The 18,583-nt window shown below is 44.0% G+C and overlaps 1 long non-coding RNA gene, 3 other non-coding genes and 1 pseudogene across 4 annotated transcripts; 4 read left to right on the forward strand and 1 right to left on the reverse strand.

Annotated features, from left to right (window-relative positions):
- Positions 1–798: 798 nt before the first annotated feature.
- Positions 799–2,794, reverse strand: LOC148881256 (uncharacterized). The gene is made up of 2 exons (XR_016114037.1): positions 2,379–2,794; positions 799–2,296 (listed from the first exon to the last, which is right to left on the reverse strand). It is a non-coding gene; the product is annotated as an uncharacterized LOC148881256 (long non-coding RNA).
- A 10,589-nt stretch (positions 2,795–13,383) lies between these two features.
- LOC148881257 (5S ribosomal RNA) lies at positions 13,384–13,502 on the forward strand (annotated as a pseudogene).
- A 1,145-nt stretch (positions 13,503–14,647) lies between these two features.
- LOC148881258 (5S ribosomal RNA) lies at positions 14,648–14,766 on the forward strand. The gene has a single exon (XR_016114043.1). It is a non-coding gene; the product is annotated as a 5S ribosomal RNA (ribosomal RNA).
- Positions 14,767–15,912: 1,146 nt separating this feature from the next.
- Positions 15,913–16,031, forward strand: LOC148881259 (5S ribosomal RNA). The gene has a single exon (XR_016114044.1). It is a non-coding gene; the product is annotated as a 5S ribosomal RNA (ribosomal RNA).
- A 1,143-nt stretch (positions 16,032–17,174) lies between these two features.
- On the forward strand, positions 17,175–17,293 carry LOC148881260 (5S ribosomal RNA). The gene has a single exon (XR_016114045.1). It is a non-coding gene; the product is annotated as a 5S ribosomal RNA (ribosomal RNA).
- The last annotated feature ends 1,290 nt before the right edge of the window (positions 17,294–18,583 follow it).

An 18,583-nucleotide genomic window follows, 5' to 3' on the forward strand; every position in this document is an offset into this window, starting at 1 on the left:
GGATGACACCCAGACTCTTGACCTGAGGGGAGGGGGACACGGTAGAACTGTCAATGGTGAGGGAGAAACTGTTAGTTTTGTGGAGGGTGGATTTGGTACCGACAAGAAGAAGTTCAGTTTTTTCACTGTTGAGCTTGAGAAAGTTATGGGAAAGCCAGGATTTAATTTCTGAGAGGCAACATGAGAGGGATGAAGGTGGAAGAGAAGCGTCGGGTTTGCTGGAGAGGTAGAGTTGGGTGTCATCCGCGAAGCAGTGAAAGTGAATGCCAAACTTACGGAAAATATTGCCAAGAGGAAGTAGGTAGATAATAAAGAGAAGTGGCCCCAGGACAGACCCTTGAGGCACACCAGAGGACACCGGAGAGGACCGTGAGGTGAACGAGTTGATTTGGATGAATTGTGCGCGATCAGAGAGATAGGAGTGAAACCAGCGGAGTGGGGTGTGGCTGATGCCTAGGGTGGAAAGTCTGTCGAGAAGGATAGGGTGGGAAATGGTGTCAAAAGCTGAGGTCAGGTCGAGAAGAATGAGGATGGAGAGTGAACCGGCATCGGCTGCCATAAAAAGATCATTCGTGATTTTTATGAGAGCCGATTCAGTACTGTGGCGGGGGCGGAAACCAGACTGGAATTGTTCGTAGAGGTTATTGTGAGTGAGGTGTGAGTGAAGCTGGGAAACAACTGTCTTTTCAAGAATTTTGGCGATGAATGGAAGGTGGGAAATTGGACGTAGGTTATTGAAATCGTTTGGGTCTGAGCCAGGTTTTTTCAAGATTGGAGTGACAGCTGCGGTTTTGAGTGGGATAGGAACAATTCCAGTTGATAATGAGGAGTGAATAATAGTAGAAATAAATGGGAGAAGAGAGGGTAGGCAGGACTTGATAAGGATAGTGGGGAGGGGATCGAGTTGACAGGAGGAGTTCTTGGATTTAGTGATAATGTCTGAGATTATAGAGGGATGTGGGAGTGCAAAAGCGGAAAAAAGTTTGGAAGGAGTAGAAAGGCTGGGAGAAGGGGGACGGACAGAGGACCCGAGGTGCTGATGGATTTTGTTGATCTTTTCGCTAAAAAACATCAGCAGAGTGTTGCATGTCTCAGAGGAATAAAAGTGTGAGGGGAGAGAGATAGGAGATTGTGTGATTTTGTGATAGAGGGAAAAGAGGGCCCGAGAGTTACCAGAATTTGAATCAATGAGTCCAGAGTAATAAAGCGATTTTGCGCGTGAGATAGAGTCCTTATAAAGGGTAAGGTGAGTTGCATACATGTCCTTGTGGATAGTGAGCCCGGACTTTCTGTAAAGTCTTTCAAGTTGGCGAGTCTTTGTCTTGATGGAGCGGAGATGGGGGGTGAACCAGGGTGCAGGTCGGGTAAATTGAACAGACCGGGACTTTAGAGGAGCAAGGGCGTTGAGGGTGTTCGTGAGGTCCGCGTTGTACCGGGAGACAAGTTCATCAGGAGAAGAGTTGTGGTCCAGAGTCAGGGTGGCAATCATCTCAGCAAGGGTGGCAACGTTGATGTCCTTGATGTTGCGATATGTGATGACACGGGGTGGTTTGGGGAGAGAGAGAGTGATGGAAACATTGAATGAAACCAGGAAATGGTCTGTTATAGGGATTTCATCAGCTGTGCAATTCTTAGGGGTAAGGCCAGACATGCAGATGAGGTCCAGGGTGTGGCCTTTTATGTGGGTGGGAAAATCCGAGAATTGGTGCAGACCAAGGCTGTCGAGTGAGGAGGTGAAGTCTTTAGTGAGGGGAAGAGTGGAATTGTCCATGTGGATGTTGAAGTCTCCGAGAATAATTATATTCGGTGACAGGGTGGAGAGGTGTGTGAGGACCTCAGAGAATTCTTTTAGAAAGTCACAATGTGGTTTTGGTGCACGGTATACAGTGGCTATGATGGTGGGTGAGGGTCCAGAAATTTTACACGCAAGACATTCAAAGGATTGGGTTTCCTGGATAGAAACTTGAAGGATTCTCCAGTTCTTGCGGTAAAGTATCGCAAGTCCACCTCCGCGGCCTGAGAGGCGGGGCTTAGCAATGTAAACAAAGCCTGGTGGAGTTGCGCCATTGAGCTCGGAGAAGTCTCCCGCCGTTTGCCAAGTCTCAGTTATACAAAAAAAGTCAAGCTTACGGTCAATTAGGATGTCTTGGATAAGACACCCCTTTCCCGTAAGCGAGCGGACGTTGAGGAGGCCGAAGTTGACGCTGGTGGCGTCCCCACGACGAGGCGCATTAGCCGACCTAGCCAGGCCGGCTAACATACGGTGGTCGATCTTGCGGCTACTCCCTCTGCGCGGCTGGCGGACGGATGACCACAGGGAGGTGATATCCTTGGAGCCATCGAGGTGAAAGCCTCGACGTGATCCGCGGTGGATATACCTCCGTGAAGGGCGACGAGCGATTTCCGGAAACCGGAGAATCGCCGGTGGCACGCTCGTCCATCGGGAGCGGAACTTCAGCAGCTCCGCCGCCGAGTACTGTAGCCGCCCAACAGGTCGATGGAGAAGCGCCATGATATTCACCAGCAACACACAGAGGGAGGCAGCGGCCAGGTAGCCCTCGACAGCGGGAACAGGTGGGTGGAGATGATAACGCGGCTTCGTCAGTGATCCGGATAAGCGACCGGAATCATGCGATGGATCGATAGCCAACGTTCGTTTGGTGACTGTCTGGTAATTCCAGAGGTTCGTGAACCATAAAAAAGCTAAAAAGAGGTTTAAAAGGCTAAAAGAAGGTAAAAAACAGGTAAAAAACATTACGCGGGAAAGCAGCGGCAGCCAAAGCGCGCCAGCGTCCGCTCGTCCCACATATTATGTTATTGCATGTTTAATTTAGTCTACATGGATCTATGAAGTTTATTAGTTTAATCGTTGTGAAAGCAGAATGCAACAAGTATCAAGTTTCAGTCTAAATGTTTTCTCAACAAAGTTGTCCGTAGCTGATTGGACAACAGATCGCTGCTGTGTGACTTCAAATACTTACACGCGGCTGGTAAAGTACCTCCTGCCTTAAAAGGGCAAAGGTGCTCGTCGTCTTAAAATCGCCATTACTGGACAGAGAATTAACCGCTGCGGGAGGAGGGGCGAGCTGTGAATTGGGGAATTTGAGTTTGGGATTCAGATGTCAAAGGGGGGGGCGATCTGCGCGCGGGGTCCACTCCAACACTTCCTCTAACGGCTGCACTCTCTTTTCCCCCCACTCACTCTTCCCCCCTTGCTGTTTATAGAGGACCAGATGTGTTTTTACACATCGAGGCAGAATAATCCTAAAGTTCTTTTGAATCGTAGGTGGTCTACCGAATGATTTCAAGTGCCCCTCGTTCCATCAGATCCTCTTCCTCCCTACACCTCTGTGTGCCCCTCACTGCCTGTCTCAGCATGATGGGTGACAGAGCCCTCAGATGCTCTGCCCCCAATTTTTGGAAGTCACTTCCTCCGAACTTTCATAACATCGATTCTCTTCCCACCTTCGAGTCCCATCTCAAAACCCAGCTATTTAAAATTGCATTTTCTGTGTGTAGCTCTCTCTCCTGTTTCTATTTATAATTGTATTTTATTCATTGCAATCTATTTGTGATTGTATTGTATTTATTATAGTACCTCTGCTTGTCTGTGACTGTAAAGTGTCCTTGAGAGCTTTGAAAGGCACTTAAAATGTTATGTGTAATTATGATTATTATGTGTTGAAATGGGGCGGCCCTGTAGTCGAGTGGTTAGCACACCGGCTTCACAGTGCAGAGGTCGCCGGTTCGCATCCCTGTCCGGCCTCCCTGTGTGGAGTTTGCATGTTCTCCCCAGACGCGCGTGGGTTTTCTCCGGGTCCTCCGGTTTCCTCCCACACTCAAAAAACACATGCATGGCAGGCAGATTAACCACTCCAAATTGTCCCTAGGTGTGAGTGTGAGAGTGACTGTTGTATGTCTTTGTGTGCCCAGCGATTGGCTGGCAACCAATTCAGGGTGTACCCCGCCTCGTGCCCGAAGACAGCTGAGATAGGCTCCAGCAACCCCCGCGACCCTAATGAGGAATAAGCGGTACGGAAAATGAGATGAGATGAGGTGTGTTGAAATGGTTGATCACGAGATCAGTGTCGCTGTGTTATTACGTCAGCAGAGGGCGTCAAGGAGGCCGTCAAAAGGTCCAAAACCATTCTATTTTGCAGCACCATTTGTCTAATTGCTGCAATTTCAGTGTTTTGCATTTCATCTACTTCCAAACTGGCATTTACAAACACTTGAAACCTGTAGTCAATTGTTTCAATTCGTAGCATGTTTTTAGCCACTCCAATTTGTGGAAAAGGGGCTAACATTACCTTACTTGCTGTGCTATGGTGTTTGAATTGTTTTGGAACATCAGTTCCCCAGATTGAATCATGGGGCTTAAACGACACTCTTCTTTTCACATGATGGTGCGCTGGACAACTGGTAATGATGAGAGTATTGTCAGTGACAGTAACAGGTGCGCACATACCGTAGGCTCTCGGAGGAATAAAAGAATATACTTTCCAACCACATAACCACCAAAGATGTGAAGATACGGGTAAGATGGTGACATTGGTGTTTAACGGTAGAACATATAAACATTTATCCTCATATATAAAACCTAAGTTTTGACCTGTACCGTATATTGCAACACATACTGGTAATCGCAATCCGCTCTCGGTCATAACCTGATTTTCAGTTTCCAAAATGGTATCTAAACTTGGAACAATCTCTCCACTCGAAGCATTGCGAAGAACTGGAAAATGTTGATCAGGTTCATGCGAAGATATTAACATATATGCAGCTCAAGCCATTTTGTCTCCAAATACCTTTGAATGCACCTTTTGTTGCGTCACGGAATGTGGCATATACGAACAAACAAAACAATTACTTTTCCTATTTTGTTTAGCAATTAGTGTAGCATAACGATACCACGTGTTTGAGAACAATGGATTCCAGTCATGGTTTTCTCCTGCAAATGTTTGATATAATGCGTCCATGACACCTGAATTTTGGGCTTTTTCGGCAGGTATTTCAACATAGGCTGTCAGTCTGATGTGCGGTTTATTTTGGAACGGCGATGTCACGACTGGTGATGTCAAAGATGACATGATGCATTTAACCAGTGTGATGTTCACGAGAATCAGGACAGAGTCTCAAGTCCATGCATCCTGCAACATCATGAGTTATGATGGCGAGTTGGATATCAGTCATTGAACCAGTTCCAGTTCCTGTTCCTAACCAGTTCCCTCGAGCTATCTTGATGACGATTCGTTTTGCTTCTTGGGCACAGTTATTTTGAACCCATTCTGTGTTAGGCTTAGAACGGACCACAACGGAATCCCAATCAGTGGTCCAAGCCTTCAAAGACTTGATACGAGCGTACCAAAACTCTTGAGGATAATTGCTTCCATCTTGTCGTGCTTCGTTTACGAGGACGCTAAGGAGAAATGACACAATTCCTGCAGCTTCTAGTGGAAAGCAGGGTACAGGATGTGCCATGCTTGGGCACTTTTCTGCCGTCGTTGGATGTAAGGGTGGAGTTTGGCAGGTTGATGTAATGGGAGGCTTTACGTGCGTCATCTGGATTGCCTCCACTAATTCATACAGCAAGATGATGTGGACCAAACCCATGGCTATTGAGTAGTTTGGCTCTGTCTCTCTTCCACCTGCTCCGGATCTGGTTGGTGAACAATTTTGCACTGGCTTTGATGCACCCAGGTAGATCTCTCGGCGATCTTGATGGCAGTTGGCGTTGTTATCAGCACGGTGAATGGCCCCTCCCACTTTGGTGCAGACCAGGACTTCCTCTTAATCGCCTTGATCAGCACTTGGTCTCCGGGGCGAAGCAGTCTCTGTTCCTGTGAAGGGACCAGAACAGAGACTGCGGCAGTACACATGCTGACTGGACCTCTTTTGTTGTAAACATTTCACACAACCATTTTGCCAACAAAGCGCCTGGATCTGATTCATTTTCTTGCCAGGGCACACCTTTCCATAATGGGAGGATGAAAGGTCTGCCATGCAAGATCTCAAAAGGCGTTAAGCCGTTGTTAGTGGGTGTTATTCTCATGTACAATTTAACCAAAAACAGACATTCAGGCCATGGTTTGCCTGTTGCCTCCATAGTTTTTCTAAGTCGATTTTTTATCGTACCATTCGTTCTTTCAACTAATCCTGCACTCTGTGGATGATATGCACAGTGGTTCTTTAATTTAATACCTAAATGTTCAGAAATTTTGGTTATTACGTCATTAACAAAATGTGGCCCATTATCACTCCCAATTATTCTTGGTATGCCATGTTCTGGAATAATATGTTTGCATAATGCTTTTGCAATGGATAATGCATCGGATTTCTTTGAAGGCACAATTTCCACCCATTTGGTGAATGAATCAATTAACACCAAACAGTATTTATAAGAATTACTTGTGCTTAGTTCAATGAAATCCATGTGGACCACTTCAAAGGGGTATGACCCCTGTGGAAATGTTCCTCGTTTTGGTCGCATGTTACCTTGTGGATTGTGTTTACAGCAAATCAAACAACTCCGACAAAAGTTTTTTTGCATACGAATTGAAACCTCTGCTTAAATGGAATACTTTCCCTGCTATAAAGACCATGCCCGCTGTTGATACATGTGAACTACCATGGCTCAATCGAGCCACCATAGGGAACATGTTTCTCGGTAAACATGGTTTGTTGTCTATTTTATACAGCTCATCAACGAGCTTAGCACCATCGGCAAGCCACAAATCTTTTTCGGATTTTGTAGCTAACGCTTGCATGTCCTTCGAAACTTGTGTAGGCACCAATTCACGCATTTCTTGATTTACCAAATTGAAAGTCGTCTGACCAGCGTTCTTGGCGGCTGCAGCTGCTCTGAATTACCTGAGCTAATTCTGTCTTTAGCCCTTGTGTGCGCTGCACATTTGCATACAGCTACACTTTTTGGAAGGAGGATAGCTTTCAATAAGCCTCTCAATGAATCTGCATGTTCGACAGATTTTCCGTTCGATGTAGTCATTCCTCTGCGGTTCCACTGAGCTGCAAAGCAGTGAAGTGTGGAAAACGCATATTGACTGTCTGTAAAAATCGTCACTGTTTTCCGTTCCGCCCATTTACACGCTTCAGTCAATGCAACAATTTCTGCTGCTTGTGCTGAATACGTTTTTGGTAATGAGCCATCAGCAATAATTTCAACATCGGTCACAACAGCATAGCCTACCCTGTTAGCCCCTGCATCTGACCTAGACGCAGAGCCGTCAACGTACAGGTAGATGCTGTCAGGTAAAGGTGTGTCTTTCAAGTCTGGTCGTCGTTTGCAGTTCTCATTTATTCTGTCAACGCATGAATGTGGTTCTCCGTCAACAGGGAGGTACAAGTGTCGCTGGGTTAATGCTATTGCACCTCTCAACAGTTATGTGTGGTTGTTCCAGCAAAGTTGTCATGATAGACAAATGTCGTGCTGGTGACAAGAAGGTCATTTTCGTGCCTGTAATCAATATGTCAACCGAGTGTGGTACCATCAGCGTTGTGGGATGAAAAAGTACTAGTTCAGCTGACGACTGAACTGCCAACGCTGCGGCACACACTGCTCTAACACATGCTGGAAGAGCTGCAGCCACTGGATCCAGTCTTTTAGAATAAAATGCAACTGGTCTCAGCTTTTGTCCATGCTTTTGTAACAGGACTGAAGTCATGTATTTGTCTTTGAAGTCAACTGTTTGAACAAAAGGTTTGTCATAGTCAGGCAAGGCTAAGACGCTAGCGTTTGCTATCAATTTTTTTAATTCTGTAAATGCTTTACTGCCCTCTTCAGTCCACTGAATAGAGTCTTTCAGTGCCATCTCGTCTTGGTATATAAGTGTCAATAATGGTTGAGTAACTTGTGCATAACGTGGAATCCAAGTTCTGCAATAATTGCACAGTCCCAGAAACGTCATCATCTGTTTTTTCGTCTTAGGATGAGGAATCTGCAAAATTGTCTGTTTTCTTTTAGTTGTCAACTCTCTTCCCTTTCTTGACAAAAGATGTCCTAGAAAAACAACTTCTTCTTGGCAAAACTGTAATTTATCCAAAGAAGCTTTGTTACCTGTATTCGCTAAATATTGGAACAAAGCTATTGATACAGTCTTGTTCTCATCTTCAGTCGGTGAAGCAATTAAGATGTCGTCAACGTACAAAAGAATCTGAGAAGACTCAGGATGTTTAAAATCAGCAATACACGAAGACATTTCCTGTGAAAAAATTGTAGGGCTATCTGTAAACCCTTGTGGCAATCTTGTATATGTATATTTTTTTCCATTAAATGTAAATCCGAACCAATGACGTGAATTTTTGTGTAACGGAATGGAGAAAAAGGCATTGCTCAAATCAATTACTGTAAACCATTTTTTGTCAGGTTTTAAACTGTTCAATAATGTGTGTGGGTCTGGCACACACGGAGCACGTGATTGTATAGATTTATTTATCTGTCGTAAATCATGCACCATTCTCCAAACTCCAGATTTCACTTTTTTAACAGGAAATATCGGTGTATTACATTCACAAGTTGGGTCTTCAATCAAAATACCAGCTTTCACCATATCCCGTATTACGGGAGTGATGCCAATAATAGCATCCTGTTTTAATGGATATTGTTTAAGTCTTGGTCGATAAGTCATTTTAGGCAGTACTTCAACTGGTTTTGCTGTTTTAAGTAAGCCCACATCTGTTTTTCCCGATGACCAAAGGGTGGCAGGGACGTCTGGAAAGTCCTCCGCCCCTAAAGTGGCCATTAGTCATAATTCTAGTGAATCGACCTTTACTGGGTCTCCCATAGCGTCAACTACGAAAGACTCCAGAAAGTTCACTTTTCTGGGTTTGTACCCTTCTTCTTCGGTATTAAAGCTATTTGTAGTTGTTGTATCAGGTCTCTCCCCAACAAATTTATTGGACACTCTCCACTCAAGACCATAGTGACCTTGTATGGAGTTAGTCCCTCATCTAAAATTTTTATTGGTTTAGAAATAGGTAACAATCAGAATCAGAATCAGAATCAGAATCAGAATCAGAATCATCTTTATTGCCAAGTATGTAGGACACACAAGGAATTTGTTTCCGGTAGAACACGCTGCACTAGTATCGTTGTCAAAAAAACTGCTAAGTGGCACTATACAGTTCCATTTTGTGTGTCACGTTCCCATCTGCAGATACCACAGAATTTTGTTGTCGACTCGGAGTGACACCTGGAATGGTGTCTCTTAACACTGATCTGCATACACCACTATCGCAAAGAAAATTGACATCCTTTTTCCCAATTTTTAGCCAATAATAAGGTTTTTCGTTTTCCGGCAAAGTCAAGGCAAAGACATTTGTCAAATCCAAGATTTCAACTGGTGTCATTGATCCCCATTTCCCACTGTTGTGATTGTTGTCATCAGTGTTGAAATGGGGTTCCGCGCGTCAATCTGAATGTTTTGTTTTTTGTTCTTTACCATATCGTGTATTATATGGTGGAGGTCTGTAAGATTTCCCATGTTTCTTTTTCGGTATATGTTTCTTTTTGCAGTGGCGAGCAATATGCCCTACATTGCCACAACTGTAGCATCGATCACTGGGCGGCATCCGTCTCTTCACCCGATCCTGGTATAACACGTTCTCCATTATGTTACCCATGGTAGATGCCATTACATGTTCCACCGGCGAATTTGCACCATTTCCCCACTTTTTTCTCACCACTTCTTGGGCTTGTATTGCCCACTTCATGAGATCAACCAACCTTCCAGTCCGGTGTTGGACATAATGTTTGCGAATGAAATCTCAAATCTCTGGCGTCAAATTCTGGAGAAATGTTTCCTTGAATTGGTTGACATACAGTAAAGTCTCGTTATATCGATATCGGATATATCGATAGTCCCAGTTATATCGATACTATTTCTATGCACGCGCGGAGAAAATTACATGCAAACAGGGTCGTATATATCGATAGTCCCGGTTATATCGATATATTTTCGGACTCCCTTGAATATCGATATAACGAGACTTTACTGTATATGGAATTCTCATAAGCAGATTCAGGAATACAGCAGTGGTTTCGAAAAACATTTTCCAAGCGTCCTCGAAAAATGTTAATATTCTCCACGTAACTGTCTACAATTCTGAATCATGCCAAAGTTTGGTGATTTTTTCCATAATGTTCGGATGTTCTCACAAACCAATCTCCGTTGGGTTGTCACCTCCTCATACGTCATGTTCGTTCCCGTCGATGTTTTCCCAGTAAAGTCACCTTTCACCCGATTCCAATGGTGTCCCAAACATCTCCTGAGAACCTTCTTGTCCATTCAACTGGTAAGAAGCACACAATAACTCAAAATTCTCAGTCCAACTTTCCGCATTTTCAACATCACCTAGTCCTTTGCATGCTTCAGCGACATCACTGTCACACCACGGCCTATAGACCAAGATTGTTTGATCATTGAGGCCAGAAGCATGAGGGTTAGCTACCTGTCTAAGTGGGAAAGCTTCACAATCGCTTTCATTATTCATTTTTATTTCATTCAACTCTTCAAGCGGATACAATTGTCCAGAACAAATTTGCTTTGCTCCTTATACGCGAAGACACCCAGTCACCAGCAATCTGATTTTTAATATCAGGTTGCAATTCTCATATTCCTCCAGTAGGGGTCATGAGCGCTCCATTCTGCTGGTCTGCCCAACAGACATTTGGAGTCATCACCGGGGGGGCCACCCGCCCCACAGGGGTTGAACAGATTGCGTCTTCCCCTTTCTTCAGCCCGGCGGAGGAGGGGTAGAAGGAGGAGGGGGAAGAGAAGGAGGAGGAGTGGTAGGAGGGGTAGGAGGGGGGGGGTGAGGCGCCTGCCCGGGGCAGCCCCCCGCGTCACCCCCTCGTCTCCCATGGGGGAGTTCTGGGGATTGAAACAATGGCTGCTTTTTATTTTCCACGAACTTTTCATTAGGACGTGCAACAGATGAAGCCACAGTCTCATCGTCAGAGCTCACTTTGGAAGACATCGCGACCATTGCTTTCTCCTCTTTCTTCATTCGTTTCGCTTCAAGTTCCTGTTCTCTGATCTTTTCTTGTGCCATCCAAGTCTCACAAGCGAGGATTTCGGCCCGAATCTTCCTAAGAGACTTGTTAACCGCGGATGCCTCCTGCAATTTTAATCGAAACATGAGCTCTCTCAAAGGTTGAACTTGCAAAGCACCAGAAAATTCACCATGTTCCATCCACTTCTTGCAATAAAGTTCGCTTCCTAGAATTTTTTTGGACTTGAATTCGACGTCCCGATGAATTGGAGTCTTTTTAGAAAAAATAGCACCCATTTTCAATTTTCCAACAAACAAATTCCTTCAGTGACTATCACTCAGAAAAGAGGCACACTCCGTGATGTTGATTCGAACCCAAGAACAAAGGGCGTGATTCGCGCCAATTCTCAGTCACGATGCGCGTTCACGCACACACAAGGAATGCACTTATGCACGCACACACACACACACTCTCTGGCACGCACTAACGGCTCAAATGACTTCGCCCCCACCCTTTCTCTTTTTTCTCTCTGAGACAAAGAACCCTCTCTGTGTCACTATTCTAGCATAGAACAAACCATTTTAAATGCATTAATTTTTCAGATAACCCAGTACTTTTGCAGCTGCTCTTTAAAATAACATATAACGTCTGCATCAGAATTAAAAACCTTTCGGTTTTGTCAACCAGACGCAGTCCTCACACAACTGAGTTCCAGATTATCACCACCTTGTGATCAATTTCTTTCGCTGGAAAACTTCCGAATCATAAGTCGGCATGTGGAACAAAACCAGACACTCTAGCCCATAAAAGCACTAGGATGTCGCGTACACAAGTCCTTTTGTGTACCACCGTCCCCGTCTTCTTATTGGGCCCACCTTAGTCCAAAGAAAACCGCGTTACACCGGTATGTACATGGGTTAAATGAATGAATGAATGAATGAATGAATGAATGAATGAATGAATGAATGAAATGAATGAATGAAAGATACCTCTGGCCAGGAGGAGTCTCACAATACATTCAAATAATGGCTGCTAGCTAGCGCGTTACTCACCTAGTGAACTTTTGAAAACTGCCGTGTTATCCTCCAGCCAGAAGGTCAGGAGTCGCACAGCCACCAGAAAATAGTGAGGATCTTCCCGTCTCTCGTGAGGACTCACAAGCAGGCTTCAGCGAAGAGGGAGAAAGAAAAAAACTTTTCTGCGCTCTTCCGCTCTTTCTGCGTCAGTCAAGACGCAAGTCCAGTGAAGGAACTGCTTTCCTCCGCTCTCACCCGTCGAATTTTTTAACGGGCAGACCACCGGGAACTTTCCACGTCTCCTGTTGACCGGGCAAGCAGGTGGCACTCCTCAACCGCTTAGGCTGGCAGACTGGCATCGGGTTTTGGCGCCAATTAATGTTCGGTTTAAATTCTTGTTTCTTTCCTGGTTCGGTGTTCAAAGAAGTTCAGTGATAAAAATATCAGTAACGACGATAGATGGTGAACAAAAACTACTTTATTTTAGTGAGACAGAAAAATCACTCTCTTGTCTAGGTAGGAGCGAAGACATGAGCACACGGACAAAGATAGGAACAAAGAGAGCGAGCTCCAGCTCTGACAAGTTTTTGAATGTCCACAGCAGCGATCTGTTGTCCAATCAGCTACGGTCAACTCAGTGTTGGGAGGGTCTTAGATTGAAGTTGGAGCCGTTGCTTCTTTGCAATGACTATTGAACTAATAAGATTGATAATGCTATTAGACTGAAATTAAACGTGCAATAATCATAACGTGTACTAAGCTAAACATGAAATAACATAATATGTTTACTAATGTGCATAATACACTCTATCACCTGCAATGTAAGGTAATGCTACTCATCTCCTTTTAGTATCTTCAGAATTTTGGGTTTAATTCCCTATCCTTTTCTTTTGACATTTATTATGATTATTCTCCATCTGGTCCTTGACGCCCTCTGCGGACGTAATCACACAGCGACACTGATCTCGTGATCAACCATTTCACCACATAATATTCATAGTTATACATAACATTTTAAGCGCCTTTCAAAACTCTAAAGGCCACTTTACAGTGACGGGATAAGAACGTTTTTTTGTGCGAGTGAACAGAGGCAACCATTCGCGCCAGCGTTCACTCTACCCGGAATGAATGGACGAAACGGATTGCATTGGAAGTCAAAGAAAGTTACCCACGTTAACGCATCAGCTGGAATCACATGCGTCTTATTTGACCACACGACACAAATAACACCTTCATCGATTCAAGTCTGTATTTGGAAAACCAAATAACCATCATCCGACAAGAACGAACACCTTGAGCAAAGAAAGACGCTCTCCCTGCAACACTATAAAGAGGGATTTTCTGGCACATTCTCTCGCTAACGGCCATACTACCCTGAGAACGCCCGATCTCGTCTGATCTCGAAAGCTAAGCTGGGTTGGGACAGGTTAGTACTTGGCTCGGAGACCCCCTGGGAACACCAGGTGCTGTAAGCTTTTTTTTTTTGCAGCCACCCCAAACTCTGTGGGCCGAGAAATGGTCTATCCCGTTCGCGATCCGATTTCACTTTTCATTTCACGTTCACCCCCGACGCAATTTTAAATGGCTTCCCACACGTTGATTTTACTCTTGAGTCGCTGCGTGTAACGATATGGCTTTCCGGCAGAGGGAGCTGTCCGCATGGGGGACCGTCACGACAGTACTCGTCCGCGAAGCAGAACTGGGCTTCTGCGTGCCGGACAGCTACTTTTACTCCCCTTTCAAACCATCTATTTTCCTTTCGCTACAATTTTAACCTCATTGTCGTCAAATGAGCGGTAGATAGCTTGAGGTGCATATGTACTGCAAATTGAGGCCCAGTAGTATTATCCCAGCGGTGTTGATAAAGTATTTTGTTTTTTAGAATTTGTTTAGTCTCCCCAATGTTTTGCTCTTTATAATTTTCATTTTTCCAATGGATTTAATGAACTATATTACTTTGTTTTTCATTTGACAGCCTATCTTTTGGATGCACTCATTTTTGCCTTAAAGTGTTTATCGGTTTGAAATAAGTAGGAATTTTGTGTTGCCAAAGGACTCTGTAGTTTTTCAGAAAGCCCTGCAATGTAAGGTAATGCTACTCCTCTCCTTTTAGTATCTTCAGAATTTTGGGTTTAATTCCCTATCCTTTTCTTTTGACATTTATTATGATTACTCTCCGTCTGGTCCTTGACGCCCTCTATGGACGTAATCACACAGCGACACTGATCTCGTGCTCAACCATTTCACCACATAATATTCATAGTTATACATAACATTTTAAGCGCCTTTCAAAGCTCTAAAGGCCACTTTACACTCACGGGATAAGAACGTTTTTTGGTGCGAGTGAACAGAGGCAACCATTCACGCCAGCGTTCACTCTACCCGGAATGAATGGACAAAACGGATTGCATTGGAAGTCAAAGAAAAGTTACCCACGTTAACGCATCAGCTGGACTCACATGCGCCTTATTTGACAACACGACACAAATAACACTTTCATCGATTCAAGCCTGTATTTGGAAAACCAAATAACCATTATCCGACAAGAACGAACACCATGAGCAAAGAAAGGCGCTCTCCCTGCAACACTATAAAGAGGGATTTTCTTGCACATTCCCTTGCATACGGCCATACTACCCTGAGAACGCCCGATCTCGTCTGATCTCGGAAGCTAAGCTGGGTTGGGCCTGGTTAGTACTTGGATGGGAGACCGCCTGGGAATACCAGGTGCTGTAAGCTTTTTTTTTTTTTTTTGCAGCCACCCCAAACACTGTCGGCCGAGAAATGGTCTCTCCCGTTCGCAATCCGATTTCACTTTTCATTTCACGATCACCCCCGACGCGATTTTAAACGGCTTCCCACACGTTGATTTTACTGTTGAGTCGCTGCGTGTAACGATATGGCTTTCCGGCAGAGGAAGCTGTCCGCATGGGGGACCGTCATGAAAGTACTCGTACGCGAAGAAGAACTGGGCTTCTGCGTGCTGGACAGCTTCTTTTACTCCACTTTCAAACCGTCTATTTTCCTTTCGCTACAATTTTAACCTCATTGTCGTCAAATGAGCGGTAGATAGCTTTGAGGTGCATATGTACTGCAGATTGAGGCCCAGTAGTATTATCCCGGCGGTGTTGATAAAGTATTTTTTTTTGAGAATTTGTTTAGTCTTCCCAATGTTTTGCTCTTTATAATTTTCATTTTTCCAATGGATTGAATACATTACTTTGTTTTTCATTTGACAGCCTATCTTTTGGATGCACTCATTTTTGCCTTCAAGTGTTTATCGGTTTGAAATAAGTAGGAATTTTGTGTTGTCAAAGGACTCTGTAGTTTTTCAGAAAGCCCTGCAATGTAAGGTAATGCTACTCCTCTCCTTTTAGTATCTTCCGAATTTTGGCTTTAGTTCCCTATCCTTTTCTTTTGACATTTATTATGATTACTCTCCGTCTGGTCCTTGACGCCCTCTGCTGACGTAATCACACAGCGACACTGATCTCGTGATCAACCATTTCACCACATAATATTCATAGTTATACAGAACATTTTAAGCGCCTTTCAAAGCTCTAAAGGCCACTTTACACTCACGGGATAAGAACGTTTTTTTGGTGCGAGTGAACAGAGGCATCCATTCGCACCAGCGTTCACTCTACCCGGAATTAATGGACGAAACGGATTGCATTGGAAGTCAAAGAAAAGTTACCCACATTAACGCATCAGCTGGACTCACATGCGCCTTATTTGACAACACGACACAAATAACACTTTCATCGATTCAAGCCTGTATTTGGAAAACCAAATAACCATCATCCGACAAGAACGAACACCATGAGCAAAGAAAGGCGCTCTCCCTGCAACACTATAAAGAGGGATTTTCTTGCACATTCCCTCGCATACGGCCATACTACCCTGAGAACGCCCGATCTCGTCTGATCTCGGAAGCTAAGCTGGGTTGGGCCTGGTTAGTACTTGGATGGGAGACCGCCTGGGAATACCAGGTGCTGTAAGCTTTTTTTTTTTTTGCAGCCACCCCAAACACTGTAGGCCGAGAAATGGTCTCTCCCGTTCGCAATCCGATTTCACTTTTCATTTCACGATCACCCCCGACGCGATTTTAAACGGCTTCCCACACGTTGATTTTACTGTTGAGTCGCTGCGTGTAACGATATGGCTTTCCGGCAGAGGAAGCTGTCCGCATGGGGGACCGTCATGAAAGTACTCGTACGCGAAGAAGAACTGGGCTTCTGCGTGCTGGACAGCTTCTTTTACTCCACTTTCAAACCGTCTATTTTCCTTTCGCTACAATTTTAACCTCATTCTCGTCAAATGAGCGGTAGATAGCTTTGAGGTGCATATGTACTGCAGATTGAGGCCCAGTAGTATTATCCCGGCGGTGTTGATAAAGTATTTTTTTTTGAGAATTTGTTTAGTCTTCCCAATGTTTTGCTCTTTATAATTTTCATTTTTCCAATGGATTGAATACATTACTTTGTTTTTCATTTGACAGCCTATCTTTTGGATGCACTCATTTTTGCCTTCAAGTGTTTATCGGTTTGAAATAAGTAGGAATTTTGTGTTGTCAAAGGACTCTGTAGTTTTTCAGAAAGCCCTGCAATGTAAGGTAATGCTACTCCTCTCCTTTTAGTATCTTCCGAATTTTGGCTTTAGTTCCCTATCCTTTTCTTTTGACATTTATTATGATTACTCTCCATCTGGTCCTTGACGCCCTCTGCTGACGTAATCACACAGCGACACTGATCTCGTGATCAACCATTTCACCACATAATATTCATAGTTATACAGAACATTTTAAGCGCCTTTCAAAGCTCTAAAGGCCACTTTACACTCACGGGATAAGAACGTTTTTTTGGTGCGAGTGAACAGAGGCATCCATTCGCACCAGCGTTCACTCTACCCGGAATTAATGGACGAAACGGATTGCATTGGAAGTCAAAGAAAAGTTACCCACATTAACGCATCAGCTGGACTCACATGCGCCTTATTTGACAACACGACACAAAAAACACCTTCATCGATTCAAGCCTGTATTTGGAAAACCAAATAACCATCATCCGACAAGAACGAACACCATGAGCAAAGAAAGGCGCTCTCCCTGCAACACTATAAAGAGGGATTTTCTTGCACATTCCCTCGCATACGGCCATACTACCCTGAGAACGCCCGATCTCGTCTGATCTCGGAAGCTAAGCTGGGTTGGGCCTGGTTAGTACTTGGATGGGAGACCGCCTGGGAATACCAGGTGCTGTAAGCTTTTTTTTTTTTTGCAGCCACCCCAAACACTGTAGGCCGAGAAATGGTCTCTCCCGTTCTCAATCAGATTTCACTTTTCATTTCACGATCACCCCCGACGCGATTTTAAACGGCTTCCCACACGTTGATTTTACTCTTGAGTCGCTGCGTGTAACGATATGGCTTTCCGGCAGAGAGAGCTGTCCGCATGGGGGACCGTCATGACAGTCCTCGTCCAGCTTCTTTTACTCCCCTTTCAAACCATCTATTTTCCTTTCGCTACAATTTTAACCTCATTGTCGTCAAATGAGCGGTAGATAGCTTTGAGGTGCATATGTACTGCAGATTGAGGCTCAGCAGTATTATCCCAGCGGTGTTGATAAAGTATTTTGTTTTTGAGAATTTGTTTAGTCTCCCCAATGTTTTGCTCTTTATAATTTTCATTTTTCCAATGGATTGAATACATTACTTTGTTTTTCATTTGACAGCCTATCTTTTGGATGCACTCATTTTTGCCTTCAAGTGTTTATCGGTTTGAAATAAGTAGGAATTTTGTGTTGCCAAAGGACTCTGTAGTTTTTCAGAAAGCCCTGCAATGTAAGCTAATTCTACTCCTCTCCTTTTAGTATCTTCAGAATTTTGGGTTTAATTCCCTATCCTTTTCTTTTGACATTTATTATGATTACTCTCCGAGAATGCCCGATCTTGTCCGATCTTGGAAGCTAAGCATCTATTTTCCTTTCGCTACAATTTTAACCTCATTGTCGTCAAATGAGCGGTAGCTAGCTTTGACGTGCATAATCACTGATCCAAGATGGCGCCGCGGATGGCAGCCTCGGTCACACGCTCCCTAGTATTGTTCTTGGTTTTGTCATTTTCATTTGTTTTTTGCGCCACTTAGCAGTTTTTTTTCGACGACGATACTAGTGCAGCGTGTTCTACCGGAAACAAATTCCTTGTGTGTTCTACATACTTGGCAATAAAGATGATTCTGATTCTGATTCTGATATGTGCTGCAGATTGATGCCCAGTAGTATTATCCCAGCGGTGTTGATAAAGTATTTTTTTTTTTGAGAATTGGTTTAGTCTCCCCATTGTTTTGCTCTTCATAATTTTCATTTGTCCAATGTATTGAATAAACTACATTACTTTGTTTTTCATTTGACAGCCTATCTTTTGGATGCACTCATTTTTGCCTTCAAGTGTTTATCGGTTTGAAATAAGTAGGAATTTTGTGTTGCCAAAGGACTCTGTAGTTTTTCAGAAAGCCCTGCAATGTAAGGTAATGCTACTCCTCTCCTTTTAGTATCTT

The sequence above is a fragment of the Hippocampus bargibanti genome, unplaced genomic scaffold, assembly GCF_051943395.1.
Source record: "Hippocampus bargibanti isolate YZ-2025 unplaced genomic scaffold, ASM5194339v1 Contig00087_ERROPOS6900000+, whole genome shotgun sequence".
NCBI lineage: Eukaryota > Metazoa > Chordata > Actinopteri > Syngnathiformes > Syngnathidae > Hippocampus > Hippocampus bargibanti.